The sequence below is a fragment of the Diorhabda carinulata genome, chromosome 4 (genome assembly GCF_026250575.1).
Source record: "Diorhabda carinulata isolate Delta chromosome 4, icDioCari1.1, whole genome shotgun sequence".
NCBI lineage: Eukaryota > Metazoa > Arthropoda > Insecta > Coleoptera > Chrysomelidae > Diorhabda > Diorhabda carinulata.
The window spans coordinates 26,201,849-26,214,146 of record NC_079463.1 but is presented as its reverse complement, the minus strand read 5'-3'; positions in this window follow the sequence as shown (position 1 = coordinate 26,214,146).

The following is a 12,298-nucleotide window of genomic DNA, read 5'->3' as shown; positions in this document are numbered from 1 at the left end:
AGTATATAATGCTCCAAACTCCTTCGTTTTTTCATTTTTTGGAACAGAACTAACATGGCTATAACTTGCCTTTTCTCTAATTACTACAGCATTAGTTAAAACGGGCCTTGGTAAAAAAATTTTTGATGAAATATCTCTTATTCTCTTCATACTATAAATGTAGTTAGTGAATAAATAAATTCTCACTAAATGTTTCAAGTTTTTATAATGAAAATAGTTTGGTTTTGGTTGACAAGAATGTCCAAGATTCCGTTACATGATAATCTAGGGGTAATGGTATGAACTCATGAAATTATTTTGGCATCTGTTCTTGATAATCTCTAATCTCTAATAATTCCGATATTATAAAGTATAGCATAATCGACCTCTAGCATTCTATTACATAGATAGATATATACGAATGAAGGTAAAAAAGCATATTAAGAACAAAAGTAAAATATAACAGTATATTTAGAAGGGCATAAATAATTTTAGTATCCAAGGCCTGTGGCGAAGGTAATACAATAATATTTGCCACATTTTGTACGACACAAACTAACGACGTGAAATATGTGATACATGAAAACAGAGTTTCTATAGTAGTAATTACTTTATCTAAAATTTTACAAAAATTTTAGAAAAGTTGAGATATCATTTATCTAGTCAAAGAACCTAATAAGTAGAAACGCCTGGAAATTTCAAAATTGCAACTTACGTCAGTTAAATAACTGTTTAAGAAGTTCAGATTTCAGTGATTTTTGGGTAAATATGCTTCATATGATGTTTATTACGAACGATGAAGTGACGTTGGGAAGTAACGATGGAAAACAAAAACAAAAAACTGATAAATAACCACGATAATTATTATGAGTAACAGAGAAAAAGAAAGTAAAATAATGTAGAGCTTTTTCCTGGACAAGCTCCAGCAACAGGCTCTGGTGTTAAAAAATTTGATAAAATGTTGATACAGACCACAGTGGGCACTATCAAAAAAATAAAAGTGTGCCGTAGAAATTCATTATTTTTAGCGGGTTTGTAAAGACCAAAAATTAAACAGAGCACAGTGTTTATACCACCACTACACCAATACTCACAATTACACTGTCTGACGCGTGTTTCAATAACCAAGTTATCTTCTCCAGTCTGGTCGAAGAATATGCTTGAAGGATCTTCATTCCAAAAATGAAACCAGTTTCAAAACAAGTTCTTCATTCAAACAAGAAAAGGTGATTAAAAAAAAGTCAAGAGAATTTAGCAGATTTTAGAGAAAAAACAAGAAAAAAAATGGTTCTGATTATTTACATTTGATAAGTTGTTGGTTGAATTTTTCTATATTTCAATTTCAACATTATATAAGTAACATAATGTTCGACAGTATGCAGTTCAATTAGAAATATTTAATTGTGTTTTAATACCTCTTGTGTTCTCAATAAATAATCACAATTTATGATGATTTTTTTCAGTATGTTTCTTTATGGCAAACGGTTTCCTTGGCATGTACCACGATCTAATATATCTTTATACCATAAATTTTATCGAGTTAAGCAAAGAGTACCTTTTTGTTAAAAAATCGATTGGAAAATTTATGTTTGCTATCTTTAAATGATACATTACATTCACCGAAAATTCATGATGTTCGAATTTATAACTTGGAAAATATACTCAAATATAAGTTCTGATTTCGCAAATTCAAATGCCTATAACTCAGAAACGAGTGGTCGTATGAGAAAATGTTTCACATGTCACAGCATTATTTCACATTATCTACTCAGTCGCGATTTTTCTGCATCAAGCCCCGGAACTGTGGAGTAAATACAAGGTGTATCAAAAAAAGGTGATCCCGTCTCTATGATAGATAGAAAACTGAAAAATATTTGGGGTTTGGTTCGTAAAAAGTTTTCGTAAAGCCTTCCGTATTCAAGCAAAAGGGCCTTGATCACACATTTTTTACGATTTTGCGGGAACTATTGGCAACATTGTATTGAAATTCTATACGAATATGTTTTAGGATCTGATACATCTAATGAATTGAATTGATTTTTTTCAATATTAGATTTATGAAGCAAAATTTCAAGTGAACTTAAACATCATTTAATTTTACACCAGTAAGGTACATTTGATAAAACTCAATACTGTGTACCGTTTTCGGTATATGTTGATATGAAATTTTTGTAGTAATACCCTGATGTCGGTATATAGTAAGCTAAATTTGAACTGCAACAGACAACACTGATATTAAAAATAATCAGCTACAATCCTAATTTTTGTCACTCAGTATCCTTCACTTGTTTATGGTATGATCTAATATACAATAACAAAAATATTTAACACTTAGTAAATAAATAATTGAAATAACTTTGTGTATATAATCATACTTGAAATGATTTCAAAAAGTCATATGCGCAAAGTCCATTAGTAACTGTATCAGGACAACTCGGTTATCCAGACGGAGGTTAGACATTGTAAATGTAGGTATAGATAAAGTGATCAACAGCAACATCAAGAGTCATTTAGTATGCATTCAAGGATGTGTATTATTGTAACTGCTCTTTCTTTAACTTATAGAATTCCATTGTATGATAGAAGAATTCCATAAAAATTTGAATAAAATAATTTCTCTAAAAATATTTCATTATATGATATTCCAATTATCCGAAAAGGACGTTGTCTCTCTGTGATAGCATCTCTAATCGACTTTGATGGTTGAATTAGGAATTTTTATAGAATACTTTTCAGAAATAAATAAGTGGTGGATTAATTTATTGACTTTACCAAAATGTAGAAGGTAGAGTCCATCATTTTCATGAAAAAATGCTCGTTATGTTTATGAATAATGTATATAGTATACAGAATATTCCAGAGATAACAGTCTATTTCCATTATTACAAAAAAATGTTATAATAACACGCAACTAAATTATTTAGTTCCGATATTTGAAATTGTTTTAGAAAGGAATATGTAATAATTGGACTGATAATTACCAAGTATTCTCAAGATCCTCTATGTTTAGTAGTTCTATAGTGACAAATTAAGGATTCGGCCGCTTCAAACGGCGTCTTATTGTTAAAATAACTAAGATGTATTCGTATAGACCATGATGTTATTGCGGAATTTTCATATTAAAATTGTAGATTACCATTGTTTCCGAAAGATTAATTGGCAAAATGAAAAAAAAAATGTTTTTTTATCAACTGGCTTAAATTTCACTTTAAATATTTTATTGTTACCTTCAATTTCACCTATTTAAAAACAATGAGATTGAATTTGAATTATTCACACTCGCATATTCTTTGACGTAGGAATAAATACTACATCTGACCCAGAATTTTGGTAGTCAATATTAGAAATATGCTTGGAAATAGTTTTAGAAGAAGTGCTTTAGAGAAGTTGATCGTGCAACCACCCACCCTTAAACAGTTTTTTGAGCAATGGGCTTATCTGTCTCTAGCCGCATTTGACCAATACCCTTCAAATTATAGAATTATAGATACTGTAAATCTTTGATCAGCTAGCTTAAGTTATTTAGGGATTGCAAGAGTCAAAATGTCGGCATTTTGGGTATAAAATAGTAAAACATTAATTGAAAGTAATTTGTACACATTTTATCAATGGAGAAAGTGACCTAACCAATTAATGATAGATTAATCTAGGCGTTATCAAGTTCAAGTCTCTAGCATCCAGCTTTCTTTAGTAATAAATTTAGACTCAGAAATACTCCACATATATGCCACTCACATTTCTTGCTTTTGACGTATATTGATGCTGTTGATAAAAGTACTATATTTGGTATCATGTTACTTATTGCTTTGTTGCTTACATACCTTTTTTTAACCTCCGATGAACTGAAGTAAGTTGACACCTTGGTGGGTGATCATGGTTATTGTTTGTAGTATTCGAATTTTATTCTAATTCAAAATGTAACAGTGTGTGACATTTTTTGTAATTTCCCAATAACAACATTCATTCGTATGATTGGCACGCAAACAGTTAATGCTGTCGTTAACTGATGAATTTAAAAACTTTTAACAAGATTTTATATAATGGTTAGCATCTTTACAAAAATTAAAATGCACATGTAATGTTCGATTATGATTACAATTTGTATTATTGCTTATTGCATAAGTGGCACAAGAGCCCTTTGTCCCTGGTCGCTCAGTGGTTAAGATCAATGCTTGCAATAGATTAGTTTTTAGGTTCATGATCAAAATTCTCGAAGAATGGTGAGGTGGTTTCATTACTAATTTGCATATTTTTCATTAGATTATAACTCTCTTTTCTCCGCACTCCCAACCGGTTGTTTCACAGTACATAGTTGCATGAGGAGAATTCAATAGCACGTAAAATCGAGCTGCACTATCCCCTAAGGCCGAGAGTAAGTAGTGAAACTTTTAATGATAGCTCAAAACTAAATTTTGATTTATAAAAGAATCAAGACTATTTCTACACTCCAGCCAATGTTCATACTTGCCGGAAAACTAAGGTTACTTAATTCCCGGAAGTTTCACTCCTTGCATTTACGACCTATTAGCGTTTGCCGAATTTATTGATGAATCATTATTAGTACTATCATCAGTAGTAGGTAGTATGCTGAACATACTACCACTACACCAACACTTATAATTACATTGTATGACACGCGTTTCGATAAGCTAGTTTTAGAGTGGGTGGCTTCAGGATCAAATTCTTTGAGCACTTTTTCACTAAATATTCGCAAAAAGTTTCTATGGTTAACCAACATTACTAAATAATACAGTTTTTGGAGAAAATGTGGAATAAATCAGATACCCATGCTTTATCTAGTGCTGACCTGCACGCAGAAAAAATATTCCAAAGAACTACCTATAGTAATCTCTTTGGTAGGTTTATAGTACTAATTCGTTGTTACTTATGGGTAACTGTCGAATTGTCGCGTATCGTAGGCTAAAACCTGTACAATGGAAACTATCCAAAAGCCTTACTATGAAATTAATCTAAACAATCTAGGTATACAGAATTTACACTACTCTTCCCTTGGTTATATGAGTCCGAAAACTTGCTAAATGTTATATTATATGGGTCGGCTCAAACACTGGTGTATCACCAAATGATTTAGAATTCATTAATTCTACTATTGCGGATAATATTCTGGTCTCCTTGTCTCGATTTACTAAATATGACACCCCCATTCAAATCAATTAACGGAAAACAATGTACTGAGTGAAATTTCTCAAATCTTGATAGGCTTTTGGGTCCTAGTATTATCATTGGAAAAATAATACTACAAACGCTGTGGATCATAAAGATGTCCTTTTTATCGTTTTTATCACAAACCTTTGTCCAGAATCATGTTGTACGTATTCATACCCTAAAAAATCTTAGTGATTGGAACAATGTTGCCATCACGACAACCTAGCTGATCTATTAACAAGAAAAGTTGCCCCTAGTAAACTGGATACCTAGTGATGTTGGTCACGTCCAGAAGAGCTCAAAACATCATAAAAGTAATTGCCAAACCCTGCGATTCAGTTTTAAAATAACTTACCAGAATTACGAATTCCAAAGGTTGCTGTCATCTTTTCATCATAAAACAATTTGTGAAAAGTCGAAGCTTGGTGTTGGAGGTTCAATTTAAATTACAAAGGTATAATACAAAATAGGAATTTTGATTCCCCAAGCGCAACCGAGCTGAGGAAAGTCAGTGATTCATTGATGCGAATTTATCAACATGATGCTTCTAAAGAGGAAATTTCTATTTTACCAAGAAACAAACCCCGAGCAAACAATAATAAACTATTATGCTTAAATCCATTTCTTGATTAATAAAACAAAGAACTTGGTTAATTCATTTTCATCAATCAAAATAAATTGCAAGAATCTTTTGATACGTTTGGAGTGAATTGGTTATTGATACGGTAGGGTGACAGGTATGTAATTAGCGCACATTTTTGGATTTCCTTGTTTGAATATGGCTCCACTATTCCATCCGTCAGGCATTTGTTTTTTTTTTCCAAAAAAATTCTAATAATTGGCGAAGTCTATTCAGTAGTCAATTTTCACCTCATTGACGATCCCGTCTGGTCCTCCTGCTTTGTTTAGTTTCAATATTTTAATGGTAGATATCCTCTAATTATTTAAGCGTTGGTGGTTGTTCTTCTCCGTCTATTCCGTCTATAAAAACCCCATCTGTGTTCACACCATTTTCTCTTAGTACATTTTTAAAATATTACTCCCAAGCCCTGATGTCTGCCTGCACTGTAGCTTTTTTCCTGTTTGGATGATTGATATATTGATAATTTTCTAAGATGTTTCTGTTGTTCTTTTTCAATTGTCACATTATTTTGTTGATCCACAATTGTTGATCTTGCTTTTGTTTAACTTTGTACTTCTCTTACTCAGTATTCTATAATTTTGATAATTTTCCATTTTTTTGTTGCTACCATGTTCTTCTTGCCATTTTCTTTTCATATATAGCTATTTCGCAGGCTTCATCAAACCATTGATTTTCCTTTCTTTTGCCAGTTTTTTTTTGCCAATTTTAATTTTGCCTTCCTTTGGAGTTTATGTTTAGAAGTCTATCCACCATATAAATGAATTCCTGTGGGCTATCTTTCAGTTTTCTATGTTCCATCAATTTTTATTTGCTCTGATTTCTTCTTCTGTTATTACGATAAGTTTTATTTTAGTTATCATCAGAAAGTGGTCTGAATCGACATTTGCTCCTCGAAATGATCGTAGATCATGTTTTAGTTTCTATATTTTTTTTGTTATTAAAACGTGGTCTATTCGATTTTCTCTCATTTGTCCTGGGATCATTCTTATTGCTCTATACTCAGCTTTGTGTTTAAACTTGGTGCTAGTTATATGCAAATTCAATTCTGTGCCCATATTACTATGTCCATTGTCGTTTATTATTCCATGTAGCGATTCTTTACTTGCTTCATTCACTATATGTTGTTCTATACCAATTTTAGAATTAATTTCGCTGATCACTATAAGAGTGTTATGTTTTAGGATACTTTCGCAAATTTTGATGTCTTCATAACATGCCTCTTTGTCTTCTGTTTTAGCATCTTCTGTGATCGCGTATACAATTGTAATATTAGCTACTTCGGATTTCAGTGTAATAGATGAAATTCTGCCACTGACTCTCTTGTACTCCAATATATTATTTTTTATTTTTTTGCTGATTATAAATCCTACTCCGTTTCTTCCTTGTTTCTTCTCTCCTGCATAATATAATAGCGTAAATTCTTCCTTTATCCTTCCATCTTAGCTCTTGTAATGCCAGTATTTCTACGTTATGATTAATCATTTCTCTAGCTGTTTCCGCCATTTTTCCTGGTCTTAGTACTGTTTTTATATCCATGTACCTATTCTAATGATGTTTTTATTTTTACTTCTTTCCATATTTATTGTTCTTATTTTTACTATTTCCGTATTCATTGACTGGTTAGGTTAGGTTAGGTCGTCAGCAGCAATGTATTTTTGGCTTATATTCTTTTTAAATGAGGTTTTTTTGTTTTGTTCTGGTTACCTTCTTGGTATTTTTTCACCTTTTTCAGTTGATCTCTCAGTTATGGTTCGTTTTTTGTCTTGGTTTTGCATGTTGTGTGTTAAATTCTCTAATCCATAGGTGACGTCACTTATCATCAATTTGTCGTGCTTAAGATTTGCTTTCTTTCTTCTTGTCTAGCTTGTTAAAAGTATGGTAGTAGTCTTCTTCGTTCCTTATGTATTATTTTGGGAGGGCATCCATTATCCATATTTCAGTGCCTTTTAGATTTTTAATTAGTGTTCATATGACAGATGATATTATGTATTTATATTATATTTATAAGAATGGGTCTTGTTTTTCCAGGTTTAAAAAAGCCTAATCTTCCCATTTCTAATAATTGTTTTCGCAAATCCTTTTTGAAGTGCATCTGAAACATAACATATTCTTTTGTCAAAGTCGTGCCGATAAGATACTCGTAAAAATGAAAGAATTTTATTTTAACAGAAAAAATGAGAGAGAATTATTAGGTACACTTATTTTTCATTGAACATTATACAATAAGTACATTATACAGAAATTAAATTATCAGTCCGATCGATCAAGTAATCAAGATCTCACATTTTCTAATATTTTTTAACCTGGACTGTTTTCCACCAGTTCTCTGGTGTCACCTCCTTAATGGCTTGATCAAACAGAAGTTTAACGTCTTTCATTTTGAATGTCGCGCTATGTTTCTCTGCTATATCTTCCACGGAGTAATTCATAAAACGATGTTTGTGGAAATTTGCTATAGCTAATAGTTTTATCGAATTTTCTTCAAATTCAATACTATTGGTGATTAACCAGTCAATAATTTCTTGTTTTCTCCAAGATGAAATTGGAGTCTTCTCTATGCGTTGAGAATGATAACTTCCGTTATCCATAACTACTACTGAATCAGCCAGAAGATATTTTATCATTTCATCAAAATAATCTTCAAAAACATCCGAATCCATGTCCTCGTGGTAATCTCTCGTATGGCACGACTGAAAGGTTAGCAAACCTTCTTTTATAAATCCCTCTTCGCTTCCAATATGGACGATTATTAGTCTTTTCCCTTTACCTGAAGGCACCTCATTAATCCACGTCTCATCAAGATAAAAGATTTTCTTTTGCTCTGTTCTGTACTGCTTTATACTTCTCAAGTATTTTCCTCACCAGCAAACAATTTCATCGTTTTCCAGTAAAAGTGCTTCACGGTTATGCTTTTCCCAGGCAAAATCCATATGTCTCAAAGTGGTCCATAAAAGTTTTTTATTTATCAACGGAATACTGTCATCCTGGCCAAACTCCATTAAAATCTTATCTAGGGTGGGTATGAAATTTCCCATTTAGACTGAAAAACTCTGCACCCATTATCAACTTTACGTTTTTTTGACATTATGCCAAAATCGTAACAATTGTGAAACTCGACACAATAATTATGGATATCGCACACGCAGGACACAAACAAATGCACAATATCTCCACAATCACTAATTCGCAGTACAATTAAAATTCTTCTCCAACCATATCGCTTCGATTACTCCACTCAACTGACTCACGTCGCACCGACGCACTAGTTTTATATGGTTAAGGAAGGTTCTACTCTAGACTCGAAGCTCGTGAAAAATACTATAATTCTCGACAAAAATAATAGGATATTTCCACTTGCTGCTAAAAGATGGCATTAATGTCTTTCTAGCTTGTCTAGGTCCGCGCTGCCCTTAAAATTACTTATAAACATGATTCTCCTTTCTGTGAGACATTGCGATCGCGGGCCTTATTGGTACGGCCCAGAGGCCAGAAGTGGCCCACGGGCCGTATCTTTAACATGACTGCTTTAGAATATAACACCTTAAATTTTATTATGTTGTTTCAGAAGAATTTTACTCTTTGTTAGTGATTTACAGTACTAATAACTAGAACTTTCATAGACTGTGAAACTGAAAAGTGAAGAATAAATATAGTTTAAAAATTTTTAAAACAATAAAACAAATACTTTTCATTCATTATTGGTTTAAGCCTATTATAGAAATTATTTTTAACTTTTTAGTTCGATGTGCTTCCAAAGTGTGTTTTTTAGTTTTTTCAAACTATATTTATTTTTTTCAGTCTGTTAACGGTATTTCTAATTGTCATAACTTATATAAGTATTATGAGTTGTTATTAGTAATAAAAGTTTTTAAAAACAAAGTTGTTTCTACAACATATTTAGCAGGATATAGGTGAAGAATGAAACAACAGATATTTATTATATAGTTTCGCATTCTATTTATTTGAATTCGATATGTACCAATTATGTTTACATGTTTTAGAGGCTTTGTTATATAAATATTTTTTGTTAACTTACTGAATCCTAAAAATAATCATCTATTCATAAGTAGAGTGATAGTAGTAGAGATTACTAGTATCAATACAGTATTATCAATTATCACATATCTAGCCGTATAAAATATTTAATGTTAATCAACAGAAAACTTTCATTTAACAATATTTAGTATCGATAAAAAACTGGCCAGTATTTGAAGGTTGCTAAGAGATGAAAATCACATTTTGGAAAACAATATTCAGTTAAGGGTAAAGAATGTTTAAAAATAAATTTTTGTAGTTCATTTGAAAATAAATTTGTGTTACTCAATAGGTATAAAATCATAAATCAGTGAGGGAGAATTTCTAAAACAAATTTGTTTCCTAAAATTTATAGAAAACTTCTATATAAATTCTTGTACCAAATTTTATCAATAAATTGAGGTATCTAATGAATCCAGGTAGAAACAGAAAATAATTCCAATCAATTTAGTTGTCGCTCAAATTTTTTAAAAAGATTAAAATTTCTAATCGCACCATGATTTAAGGGTGATTAGGTTAGTAGATATGGTTCTATAAAGTGCCGTGAGATCAGGGTTTCTCCAAAAGAAACTAGTCTGCAGATGAACATATTTTACCACTGATGTCTAGATAGGCCATATCGTTTATAAACAAAAGAAACAAAATAGGGCCTAGTACTGAGCCTTGGGGTATTCCACATTCTATTGGCTTGAAAGATAACATCGTTGTATCAACCCTTACAAGATGACTTCTGTTGGTAAGATATGACTTAAACCATGCGAGAGATAGATGCAGAGATAGATCAGTTTCAGAGCAACCGTTTTATGTTGAAGAGCACTTGACGTAGCACCACTACAAAGATATTCATTTTTCTTCGCTACCTCTGAAGGAGAAAAATTCACTTCAACAATTATAGAAGGATTGGGAAAAGAAAATAAAGGCAATATTATGTAGCCTAATCGGATTAGTCATTTAGATTCACGAAAATTCTAAGCAGCAAATTTCCTTTGAAACTCGTTGAGGAAGGGGGTTACTGGTAGTCTAAATTCAAAAAGTAGAGGAACCAGACTTGTTGCTGCAATACGCAAAAAATTTTGATAAACAAAGTTGTTTAAAATTTAATTTTCTACAAATTTGATTGTCAGCAATTTTTCGTAAGATTGATATTTTTCGTTTTATACCTGCGAAGATGTGGAGGAGAATTTTCGTTCATTGAATAACTCGTTAAATCTCCATTTTACACGAACAATGGTTATTCCCAAAGTTGTTTGGAATTTTTTGTAATTTAGATTCTCTTCAACTCATAAAATTGAAGAGACTTGCGACAAGGAAAGACCCGAAGGCTTGCGAAAAATATGTTTTTATAGTTAAATGTGCTGGTATGGCGTGAAGGAGAAGGCACTAAGCTCTTCAAAAAATTGGTACGACATGCCTAATAAGAATACAATCCGTTTTTTACCAGGATTACTCAAACAAGAAATAATATTCTTCGTTATTAGAAGGGTTCAAGTCATTAACTGTACTTTTATGGAATTTAAATCGTACTTTACCGTGCATACACAGTTTTCTTTGAATCACACTGTAGTTTTATTTGAAATTAATATATATATTATATAGTCTAGAAAGATTTTGGAAAGTAATTGAGCGACTCCTAGCGATTCTGCATGAAACTAATGAATTAATAGATGTTAATCAAGCATTTGACAATGTGTATCATTAAACTTCAAAAACATAACTTTCATAGCTCTTGACGTACAACTTGCATTCAACAAATGATAATAATCATGGTTTTTTCATGACAGTTGATGAATCTTTTGTCGCAAGTAACGGATGATTATGAAGATTTGAATCTTGTCATGGAATTCGTGAATTGGAAATACAAGGTGAAAAAATGTCAGCTAATGTAGACGCAACATATTCTTTTAAAGATAATTTTAAGAAGAAATTGGATGAAAATAACTATGACTTGGATTTTGTTTTTAATACTGATGGGACCGGATTAAATTGTAAATCATTACTATCAAAACCTTTAGTTTCTAGGCGAGAAAATTCAACTCCAGGATATAAAACTAGCAAAGAGCGAGTAGTTTGAAGGAATATTTGCCTCCAGGTGTGACATTCTTGTTATAACATAGTACTTAGTCGGGAGAATGAAAATTCAATAACCTATACGAATATATGATTTTATTTCGGAGGATATGATTGAGATAATGTTGAAGATACAAATATGCCAGGATTGTGATAATGATGATATCAAAGAGTGAAATGAAGAGAAAAAGTAGCTTACGTCAAATGTCAATTACCAAATATTTTTAACCAAATTAAACTTATTATTAAATTATTATTATTTTTGATTAAAAATATTATTATTGATTAAAAATATTATTATTGATTAATAAATATTACTATTATTAAACTTATTTTATTTCACAAAACCCGCTTTTCTTCATATCTTCGATGATCCGAATCCCTAACAACAACAATTAGTCCGGTTAA